Source organism: Nelusetta ayraudi, unplaced genomic scaffold (genome assembly GCF_046127955.1).
Source record: "Nelusetta ayraudi isolate G7.1 ecotype Tasmania unplaced genomic scaffold, CSIRO-AGI_Nayr_v1 ptg000044l, whole genome shotgun sequence".
Classification (NCBI taxonomy): Eukaryota; Metazoa; Chordata; class Actinopteri; order Tetraodontiformes; family Monacanthidae; genus Nelusetta; species Nelusetta ayraudi.
In genome coordinates, this window is record NW_027466094.1 from 1,611,807 (window position 1) to 1,623,723 (window position 11,917).

Below are 11,917 nucleotides of genomic sequence, written 5' to 3' on the forward strand. Positions count from 1 at the left end.
CCTGGGATGATCTTTGGCTGACATAATCTTTCTCCAGAACTACAAGCCCTCACCAGCCTTTGTCTTCACCATCGCACCCAGAGCTCTGGCCTGCAACCCGGTCAGCCACTCGCACCAGGGGGGCCCAGCCTGAGGCCTAGTTTTTCATTGCAGTGTGCCGTCCCATGTCGGACGTGCTGTCACCAGGCCTCCCTGTTGGTTGCATTTGCCTCCCTTGTCTGAAGGTAAACTTTAAATTCCATTTCTTGAGTTTATTCTCCATATTGTCCCTGGGATGATCTTTGGCTGACATAATCTTTCTCCTTAACTACAAGCCCTCACCAGCATGTGACTCCAGGCCACCCTGGGGCTCCAGCCAGGGCTCCAGCACTGCTGCCCGGTACCCCACTCTCATCAGGGGGGCCCAGCCTGAGGCCGAGGTTGTCATTGCAGTGTGCCGTCCCACATCGGACGCGCTGTCACCATGCCTCCCTGTTGGTTGCATTTGCCTCCCTTGTCTGAAGGTAAACTTTAAATTCCCTTTCTTGAGTTTATTCTCCATATTGTCCCTGGGATGATCTTTGGCTGACATAATCATTCTCCTTAACTACAAGCCCTCACCAGCATGTGACTCCAGGCCACCCTGGGGCTCCAGCCAGGGCTCCAGCACTGCTGCCCGGTACCCCACTCTCACCAGGGGGGCCCAGCCTTAGGCGGTTGTTGTCGTTGCAGTGGACGTCGCCCTCTCGATCAAGCTTTCCCCAGGCCTCCCTGTTGGTTGCATTTGCCTCCCTTGTCTGAAGGTAAACTTTATATTCCATTTCTTGAGTTTATTTTCCATATTGTCCCTGGGATGATCTTTGGCTGACATAATCTTGCTCCAGAACTACAAGCCCTCACAAGCCTTTGTCTCCAGCACCACACCCAGGGCTCCAGCACTGCAACCCGGTCCCCCACTCACACCAGGGGGGCCCAGCCTGAGGCTAATTTCTTCATTGCAGTGTGCCGTCCCACATCGGACGCGCTATCACCAGGCCTACCTGTTGGTTGCATTTGCCTCCCTTGTCTGAAGGTAAACTTTAAATTCCCTTTCTTGAGTTTATACTCCATATTGTCCCTGGGATGATCTACGGCTGACTTAATCTTGCTCCAGAACTTCAAGCCCACACCAGCATGTGACTCCAAGCCACCCTGGGGCTCCAACCAGGTCTCCAGGACTGCTGCCAGGTCCCCCACTCTCACCAGGGGTGCCCAGCCTTAGGCGGTGGTTGTCGTTGCAGTGGGCGTCGCCCTCTCGATCAAGCTTTCCCCAGGCCTCCCTGTTGGTTGCATTTGCCTCCCTTGTCTGAAGGTAAACTTTAAATTCCATTTCTATAGTTTATTTTCCATATTGTCCCTGGGATGATCTTTGGCTGCCATAATCTTTCTCCAGAACTACAAGCCCTCACCAGCCTCTGTCTTCAGCACCGCACCCAGAGCTCCAGCACTGCAACCCGGTCCCCCATCACACTAGATGTGCCCAGCCTGAGGGCGATTTTGTCATTGCAGTGTGCCGTCCCATGTCGGACGACCTGTCATCAGGCCTCCCTGTTGGTTGCATTTGCCTCCCTTGTCTGAAGGTAAACTTTAAATTCCATTTCTTGAGTTTATCCTCCATATTGTCCCTGGGATGATCTTTGGCTGACATAATCTTGCTCCAGAACTACAAGCCCTCACAAGCCTTTGTCTTCAGCACCGCACCAGGAGTTCCGCCAGTGCAACCTCGGTCCCCCACTCGCACCAGGGGGGCCCAGCCTGAGGCCGAGGTTGTCGTTGCAGTGGGTGTCGCCCTCTCGATCAAGCTTTCCCCAGGCCTCCCTGTTGGTTGCATTTGCCTCCATTGTCTGAAGGTAAACTTTAAATTACATTTCTTGAGTTTATTCTCCATATTGTGCCTGGGATGATCTACGGCTGACTTAATCTTGCTCCAGAACTATAAGCCCTCACCAGCATGTGACTCCAGGCCACACCGGGGCTCCAGCCAGGGCTCCAGCCAGGGCTCCAGCCAGGGCTCCAGCACTGCTGCCCAGTCCCCCACTCTCACCAGGGGGGCCCAGCCTTAGGCGGTGGTTGTCGTTGCAGTGGGCGACGCCCTCTCGATCAAGCTTTCCCCAGGCCTCCCTGTTGGTTGCATTTGCCTCCCTTGTCTGAAGGTAAACTTTAAATTCCCTTTCTTGAGTTTATTCTCCATATTGTGCCTGGGATGATCTACGGCTGACTTAATCTTGCTCCAGAACTATAAGCCCTCACTAGCATGTGACTCCAGGCTACTTCGGGGCTCCAGCCAGGGCTCCAGCCAGGGCTCCAGCACTGCTGCCCAGTCCCCCACCCTCACCAGGGGTGCCCAGCCTTAGGCGGTGGTTGTCGTTTCAGTGGGCGACGCCCTCTCGATCAAGCTTTCCCCAGGCCTCCCTGTTGGTTGCATTTGCCTCCCTTGTCTGAAGGTAAACTTTAAATTACATTTCTTGAGTTTATTCTCCATATTGTCCCTGGGATGATCTTTGGCTGACATAATCTTTTTCCAGAACTACAAGCCCTCACCAGCCTTTTTCTTCACCATTGCACCCAGAGCTCTGGCCTTTGTTGTGATTCTATATTTAGTTTAATGCATTATAGCAGTGAGAGTTAGTATATTAGCAAATATTGTATGTATGTGTTAGAAGTATTATAGTTAGTTAAATGTTTAAATGTAATGAATGTCAATACATGTAGTCCTCTTATAATCATTTGCCCATTCTTATCAGTACCATTCAGAACCTCGGAGTAAAGACAGATACTGTTTGACTGATTAAGCCTCAGGAACAGTGACTTGGGGTGATCAAAGTGGGGGTGAGCACAGAAACTGCATTTGTTACCCCCCATAAAGTTTGTGACCCTTTCAGGCACGGGAACACAAACTTTTCACCTCAGGGTTTTATGGCAGGAAAGTTTCCAGCAGACCAGATCGAGAGGAGGATGGACTATTTGGCTCCCGGCCAAATAAGGACTTGTTTCCTGCCACAGATTAGCCTAAAACGGGGAAGGCTACACCATCGGACAGCCAATAGGAGGACGACATGGAAGAAGACATCTACATATTTTATTACTGTTTGTTTCTGTATTTAAGATGGCGTAAGGGACAGATAGATCAGACTTGGCATCTGATAACACATTGTTGTTGTTAGGGTTAAGCCTCCGGAGCTCTGTACCAAGTATCTTGTTTTTTCTGTTACTAAAACTTCTTAAGATTTCATTTGTCTACTATTCTCTTCATTCAACGAACACGCGGTTTGGTAGCATAAGATTGGATAAAAGAACCAAACCAACACAGTGGGCGTCGCCCTCTCGATCAAGCTTTCCCCAGGCCTCCCTGTTGGTTGCATTTGCCTCCCTTGTCTGAAGGTAAACTTTAAATTCCATTTCTTGAGTTTATTCTCCGTATTGTCCCTGGGATGATCTTTGGCTGACATAATCTTTCTCCTGAACTACAAGCCCTCACCAGCCTTTGTCTTCAGCACCGCACCAGGAGTTCCGCCAGTGCAACCTCGGTCCCCCACTCGCACCAGGGGGGCCCAGCCTGAGGCTGATTTTGTCATTGCAGTGTGCCGTCCCACATCGGACGCGCTATCACCAGGCCTCCCTGTTGGTTGCATTTGCTTCCCTTGTCTGAAGGTAAACTTTAAATTCCATTTCTTGAGTTTATTCTCCATATTGTCCCTGGGATGATCTACGGCTGACTTAATCTTACTCCAGAACTACAAGCCCTCACCAGCCTTTGTCTCCAGCACCACACCCAGAGCTCTGGCCTGCAACCCGGTCAGTCACTCGCACCAGGGGCGCCCAGCCTGAGGCCGAGTTTGTCATTGCAGTGTGCCCAGAACTACAAGCCCTAACCAGCCTTTGTCTTCACCATCGCACCCAGAGCTCTGGCCTGCAACCCGGTCAGCCACTCGCACCAGGGGGGCCCAGCTTGAGGCCGAGTTTGTCATTGCAGTGTGCTGTCCCATGTCGGACGCGCTGTCACCAGGCCTCCCTGTTGGTTGCATTTGCCTCCCTTGTCTGAAGGTAAACTTTAAATTCCATTTCTTGAGTTTATTCTCCATATTGTCCCTGGGATGATCTACGGCTGACTTAATCTTGCTCCAGAACTACAAGCCCTCACCAGCATGTGACTCCAGGCCACCCTAGGGCTCCAGCCAGGGCTCCAGCACTGCTGCCCGGTCCCCCACTCTCACCAGGGGTGCCCAGCCTTAGGCGGTGGTTGTCGTTGCAGTGGGCGTCGCCCTCTCGATCAAGCTTTCCCCAGGCCTCCCTGTTGGTTGCATTTGCCTCCCTTGTCTGAAGGTAAACTTTAAATTCCATTTCTTGAGTTTATTCTCCATATTGTCCCTGGGATGATCTTTGGCTGACATAATCTTTCTCCAGAACTACAAGCCCTCACCAGCCTTTGTCTTCACCATCGCACCCAGAGCTCTGGCCTGCAACCCGGTCAGCCACTCGCACCAAGGGGCCCCATTCTGAGGCCGAGTTTGTCATTGCAGTGTGCCGTCCCATGTCGGACGCGCTGTCACCAGGCCTCCCTGTTGGTTGCATTTGCCTCCCTTGTCTGAAGGTAAACTTTAAATTCCATTTCTTGTGTTTATTCTCCATATTGTCCCAGGGATGATCTTTGGCTGACTTAATCTTGTTCCAGAACTACAAGCCCTCACAAGTCTTTGTCTCCAGCACCACAACCAGGGCTCCAGCACTGCAACCCGGTTCCCCACTCACACCAGGGGGGCCCAGCCTGAGGCTGATTTTGTCATTGCAGTCTGCCGTCCCATGTCGGACGCGCTGTCCCCAGGCCTCCCTGTTGGTTGCATTTGCCTCCCTTGTCTGAAGGTAAACTTTAAATTCCATTTCTTGTGTTTATTCTCCATATTGTCCCTGGGATGATCTTTGGCTGACATAATCTTTCTCCAGAACTACAAGCCCTCACCAGCCTTTGTCTTCACCATCGCACCCAGAGCTCTGGCCTGCAACCCGGTCAGCCACTCGCACCAGGGGGGCCCAGCCTGAGGCCGAGTTTGTCATTGCAGTGTGCTCTCCCATGTCGGACGCGCTGTCACCAGGCCTCCCTGTTGGTTGCATTTGCCTCCCTTGTCTGAAGGTAAATTTTAAATTCCATTTCTTGAGTTTATTCTCCATATTGTCCCTGGGATGATCGACGGCTGACTTAATCTTGCTCCAGAACTACAAGCCCTCACCAGCATGTGACTCCAGGCCACCCTGGGGCTCCAGCCAGGGCTCCAGCACTGCTGCCCGGTCCCCCACTCTCACCAGGGGTGCCCAGCCTTAGGCGGTGGTTGTCGTTGCAGTGGGCGTCGCCCTCTCGATCAAGCTTTCCCCAGGCCTCCCTGTTGGTTGCATTTGCCTCCCTTGTCTGAAGGTAAACTTTAAATTCCATTTCTTGAGTTTATTCTCCATATTGTCCCTGGGATGATCTTTGGCTGACATAATCTTTCTCCAGAACTACAAGCCCTCACCAGCTTCTGTCTTCACCATCGCACCCAGAGCTACAGCACTGCAACCCGGTCCCCCACTCACACTAGGGGGGCCCAGCCCTAGGCCGAGTTTGTCATTGCAGTGTGCCGTCCCATGTCGGACGACCTGTCATCAGGCTTCCCTGTTGGTTGCATTTGCCTCCCTTGTCTGAGGGTAAACTTCAAATTCCATTTCTTGAGTTTATTCTCCATATTGTCCCTGGGATGATCTACGGCTGACATAATCTTTCTCCAGAACTACAAGCCCTCACAAGCCTTTGTCTCCAGCACTACACCCAGGGCTCCAGCACTGCAACCCGGTCAGTCACTCGCACCAGGGGGGCCCAGCCTGAGGCCGAGTTTGTCATTGCAGTGTGCCCAGAACTACAAGCCCTCACCAGCCTTTGTCTTCACCATCGCACCCAGAGCTCTGGCCTGCAACTCGGTCCCCCACTCACACCAGGGGTGCCCAGCCTGAGGCTAATTTTGTCATTGCAGTGTGCCGTCCCATGTCGGACGAGTTGTCACCAGGCCTCCCTGTTGGTTGCATTTGCCTCCCTTGTCTGAAGGTAAACTTTAAATTACATTTCTTGAGTTTATTCTCCATATTGTCCCTGGGATGATCTTTGGCTGACATAATCTTTCTCCAGAACTACAAGCCCTCACAAGTCTTTGTCTCCAGCACCACAACCAGGGCTCCAGCACTGCAACCCGGTTCCCCACTCACACCAGGGGGGCCCAGCCTGAGGCTGATTTTGTCATTGCAGTCTGCCGTCCCATGTCGGACGCGCTGTCCCCAGGCCTCCCTGTTGGTTGCATTTGCCTCCCTTGTCTGAAGGTAAACTTTAAATTCCATTTCTTGAGTTCATTCTCCATATTGTGCCTGGGATGATCTACGGCTGACTTAATCTTGCTCCAGAACTACAAGCCCTCACCAGCATGTGACTCCAGGCCAGACCGGGGCTCCAGCCAGGGCTCTAGCACTGCTGCCCGGTCCCCCACCCTCACCAGGGGTGTCCAGCCTTAGGGGGTGGTTGTCGTTGCAGTGGGCGTCGCACTCTCGATCAAGCTTTCCCCAGGCCTCCCTGTTGGTTGCATTTGCCTCCCTTGTCTGAAGGTAAACTTTAAATTACATTTCTTGAGTTTATTTTCCATATTGTCCCTGGAATGATCTTTGGCTGACATAATCTTGCTCCAGAACTACAAGCCCTCACCATTCTTTGTCTTCACCATCGCACCCAGAGCTCTGGCCTGCAACCCGGTCACCCACTCGCACCAAGGGGCCCCATTCTGAGGCCGAGTTTGTCATTGCAGTGTGCCGTCCCATGTCGGACGACCTGTCACCAGGCCTCCCTGTTGGTTGCATTTGCCTCCCTTGTCTGAAGGTAAACTTTAAATTACATTTCTTGAGTTTATTCTCCATATTGTCCCTGGGATGATCTTTGGCTGACATAATCTTGCTCCAGAACTACAAGCCCTCACAAGCCTTTGTCTTCAGCACCGCACCAGGAGTTCCGCCAGTGCAACCTCGGTCCCCCACTCGCACCAGGGGGGCCCAGCCTGATGCCGAGGTTGTCATTGCAGCTTGCCGTTCCACGTCGGACGAGCTGTCACCAGGCCTCCCTGTTGGTTGCATTTGCCTCCCTTGTCTGAAGGTAAACTTTAAATTCCATTTCTTGTGTTTATTCTCCATATTGTCCCAGTGATGATCTTTGGCTGACTTAATCTTGCTCCAGAACTACAAGCCCTCACAAGTCTTTGTCTCCAGCACCACACCCAGGGCTCCAGCACTGCAACCCGGTTCCCCACTCACACCAGGGGGGCCCAGCCTGAGGCTGATTTTGTCATTGCAGTCTGCCGTCCCATGTCGGACGCGCTGTCCCCAGGCTTCCCTGTTGGTTGCATTTGCCTCCCTTGTCTGAAGGTAAACTTTAAATTCCATTTCTTGAGTTTATTCTCCATATTGTCCCTGGGATGATCTTTGGCTGACATAATCTATCTCCAGAACTACAAGCCCTCACCAGCCTTTGTCTTCACCATCGCACCCAGAGCTCTGGCCTGCAACCCGGTCAGCCACTCGCACCAGGGGGGCCCAGCCTGAGGCTGAGTTTGTCATTGCAGTGTGCCCAGAACTACAAGCCCTCACCAGTCTTTTTCTTCACCATCGCACCCAGAGCTCTGGCCTGCAACCCGGTCAGCCACTCGCACCAGGGGGGCCCAGCCTGAGGCTGAGTTTGTCATTGCAGTGTGCCCAGAACTACAAGCCCTCACCAGCCTTTGTCTTCACCATCGCACCCAGAGCTCTGGCCTGCAACCCGGTCCCCCACTCGCACCAGGGGTGCCCAGCCTTAGGGGGTGGTTGTCGTTGCAGTGGGCGTCGCCCTCTCGATCAAGCTTTCCCCAGGCCTCCCTGTTGGTTGCATTTGCCTCCCTTGTCTGAAGGTAAACTTTAAATTACATTTCTTGAGTTTATTCTCCATATTGTCCCTGGGATGATCTTTGGCTGACATAATCTTTCTCCAGAACGACAAGCCCTCACCAGCCTTTGTCTTCACCATCGCACCCAGAGCTTTGTCCTGCAACCCGGTCAGCCACTCGCACCAGGGGGGCCCAGCCTGAGGCCGGGTTTGTCATTGCAGTGTGCCGTCCCATGTCGGACGCGCTGTCACCAGGCCTCCCTGTTTGTTGCGTTTGCCTCCCTTGTCTGAAGGTAAACTTTAAATTCCATTTCTTGAGTTTATTCTCCATATTGTCCCTGGGATGATCTTTGGCTGACATAATCTTTCTCCAGAACTACAAGCCCTCACCAGCCTTTGTCTTCACCATCGCACCCAGAGCTCTGGCCTGCAACCCGGTCAGCCACTCGCACCAGGGGGGCCCAGCCTGAGGCTGAGTTTGTCATTGCAGTGTGCCCAGAACTACAAGCCCTCACCAGCCTTTGTCTTCAGCACCGCACCAGGATTTCTGCCAGTGCAAACTCGGTCCCCCACTCGCACCAGGGGGGCCCAGCCTGAGGCCGAGTTTGTCATTGCAGTGTGCCGTCCCACATCGGACGCGCTGTCACCAGGCCTCCCTGTTGGTTGCATTTGCCTCCCTTGTCTGAAAGTAAACTTTAAATTCCATTTCTTGAGTTTAGTCTCCATATTGTCCCTGGGATGATCTTTGGCTGACATAATCTTTCTCCAGAACTACAAGCCCTCACAAGCCTTTGTCTCCAGCACCACACCCAGGGCTCCAGCACTGCAACCCGGTCCCCCACTCACACCAGGGGGGCCCAGCCTGAGGCTGATTTTGTCATTGCAGTGTGCCGTCCCTCATCGGACGCGCTATCACCAGGCCTCCCTTTCGGTTGCATTTGCCTCCCTTGTCTGAAGGTAACCTTTAAATTCCATTTCTTGAGTTTATTCTCCATATTGTGCCTGGGATGATCTACGGCTGACTTAATCTTGCTCCAGAACTATAAGCCCTCACCAGCATGTGACTCCAGGCCAGACCGGGGCTCCAGCCAGCGCTCCAGCACTGTTTCCCGGTCCCCCACCCTCACCATGGGTGTCCAGCCTTAGGGGGTGGTTGTCGTTGCAGTGGGCGTCACCCTCTCGATCAAGCTTTCCCCAGGCCTCCCTGTTTGTTGCATTTGCCTCCCTTGTCTGAAGGTAAACTTTAAATTACATTTCTTGAGTTTATTCTCCATATTGTCCCTGGGATGATCTTTGGCTGACATAATCTTTCTCCAGAACTACAAGCCCTCACCAGCCTTTGTCTTCACCATCGCACCCAGAGCTCTGGCCTGCAACCTTGTCACCCACTCGCACCAAGGGGGCCCAGCCTGAGGCCGAGTTTGTCAGTGCAATGTGCTGTCCCATGTCGGACGCGCTGTCACCAGGCCTCCCTGTTGGTTGCATTTGCCTCCCTTGTCTGAAGGTAAACTTTAAATTCCATTTCTTGAGTTTATTCTCCATATTGTCCCTGGGATGATCTTTGGCTGACTTAATCTTGCTCCAGAACTACAAACCCTCACCAGCCTTTGTCTTCAGCACCGCACCAAGAGTTCCGTCAGTGCAACCTCGGTCCCCCACTCACACCAGGGGGGCCCAGCCTGAGGCCGAGGTTGTCATTGCAGTGTGCCGTTCCACATCAGACGCGCTGTCACCAGGCCTCCCTGTTGGTTGCATTTGCCTCCCTTGTCTGAAGGTAAACTTTAAATTCCATTTCTTGAGTTTATTCTCCATATTGTCCCTGGGATGATCTTTGGCTGACATAATCTTTCTCCAGAACTACAAGCCCTCACCAGCTTCTGTCTTCACCATCGCACCCAGAGCTACAGCACTCCAACCCGGTCCCCCACTCACACTAGGGGGGCTGTTGTGATTCTATATTAAGTTTAATGCATTAAAGCTGTGTGAGTTAGTATATTAGCAAATATTGTATGTATGTGTTAGAATTATTAGAGTTAGTTAAATGTTTGAATGTAGTGAATATTAATACATGTAGTTCTCTTATAACCATTTGCCCATCATTATCAGTACTTTAGGGTCATTCAGAACCTCTGAGCAAAGACTGTGAAACTCATTAAGTCTCGTAAACAGTGACCTGGGTGAACAGAGAGTGGTCAGCTAAGGAAACTGCATTTGCGACCCCCATAAAGTTTATGACCCATCCAGGCACGGGAACAAGAACTTTTCACCCCAGGAGGTTATGGCATGGAAGTGTTCCAGTAGACCAGATCGGAAGGAGGATGGATCATTTGGCTCCCTGCCAAATAAGGACTTGTTTATTTTTACTATTATTAACTGGGGGCTGGGATCTGGACACCCGGCAGCCAGTCAAAGGAGGACAATACCGGAGAACATTTGCATGTTTTCATTATGTATAAAAGGACTGGGTCAAGGGACAGATAGCAGTCAGACTTCATGCCCTGACAATACATTGTTGTTGCTAGGGTTTTGAACTCGGCCCAGAGCTCTGTATATTTGTATCCTGAATTGTTTTATTTACTAAAGATATATTTAAATTGGCATTCTTCTCCTGAGACCCTTCATTCAACGAACACGCGGATCAGCAGCACGACATAAGGAAATAATCTGATCCAACAGGGCCCAGCCTGAGGCCGAGTTTGTCATTGCAGTGTGCCGTCCCATGTCGGACGAGTTGTCACCAGGCCTCCCTGTTGGTTGCATTTGCCTCCCTTGTCTGAAGGTAAACTTTAAATTACATTTCTTGAGTTTATTCTCCATATTGTGCCTGGGATGATCTTTGGCTGACATAATCTTTCTCCAGAACTACAAGCCCTCACCAGCCTTTGTCTTCACCATCACACCCAGAGCTCTGGCCTGCAACCCGGTCACCCACTCGCACCAAGGGGGCCCAGCCTGAGGCCGAGTTTGTCATTGCAGTGTGCCGTTCCATGTCGGACGCGCTGTCACCAGGCCTCCCTGTTGGTTGCATTTGCCTCCCTTGTCTGAAGGTAACCTTTAAATTCCATTTCTTGAGTTTATTCTCCATATTGTCCCTGTGATGATCTTTGGCTGACTTAATCTTGCTCCAGAACTATAAGCCCTCACCAGCATGTGACTCCAGGCCAGACCGGGGCTCCAGCCAGCGCTCCAGCACTGTTTCCCGGTCCCCCACCCTCACCATGGGTGTCCAGCCTTAGGGGGTGGTTGTCGTTGCAGTGGGCGTCACCCTCTCGATCAAGCTTTCCCCAGGCCTCCCTGTTTGTTGCATTTGCCTCCCTTGTCTGAAGGTAAACTTTAAATTACATTTCTTGAGTTTATTCTCCATATTGTCCCTGGGATGATCTTTGGCTGACATAATCTTTCTCCAGAACTACAAGCCCTCACCAGCCTTTGTCTTCACCATCGCACCCAGAGCTCTGGCCTGCAACCTTGTCACCCACTCGCACCAAGGGGGCCCAGCCTGAGGCCGAGTTTGTCAGTGCAATGTGCTGTCCCATGTCGGACGCGCTGTCACCAGGCCTCCCTGTTGGTTGCATTTGCCTCCCTTGTCTGAAGGTAAACTTTAAATTCCATTTCTTGAGTTTATTCTCCATATTGTCCCTGGGATGATCTTTGGCTGACTTAATCTTGCTCCAGAACTACAAACCCTCACCAGCCTTTGTCTTCAGCACCGCACCAAGAGTTCCGTCAGTGCAACCTCGGTCCCCCACTCACACCAGGGGGGCCCAGCCTGAGGCCGAGGTTGTCATTGCAGTGTGCCGTTCCACATCAGACGCGCTGTCACCAGGCCTCCCTGTTGGTTGCATTTGCCTCCCTTGTCTGAAGGTAAACTTTAAATTCCATTTCTTGAGTTTATTCTCCATATTGTCCCTGGGATGATCTTTGGCTGACATAATCTTTCTCCAGAACTACAAGCCCTCACCAGCTTCTGTCTTCACCATC

At 52.0% G+C, this 11,917-nt stretch overlaps 1 long non-coding RNA gene across 1 annotated transcript; it reads left to right on the top strand.

Annotated features, from left to right (window-relative positions):
- The first annotated feature begins 2,647 nt into the window (after positions 1 to 2,647).
- LOC142894827 (uncharacterized) lies at positions 2,648 to 10,536 on the top strand. The gene is made up of 2 exons (XR_012928046.1): positions 2,648 to 2,883; positions 10,165 to 10,536. It is a non-coding gene; the product is annotated as an uncharacterized LOC142894827 (long non-coding RNA).
- The last annotated feature ends 1,381 nt before the right edge of the window (positions 10,537 to 11,917 follow it).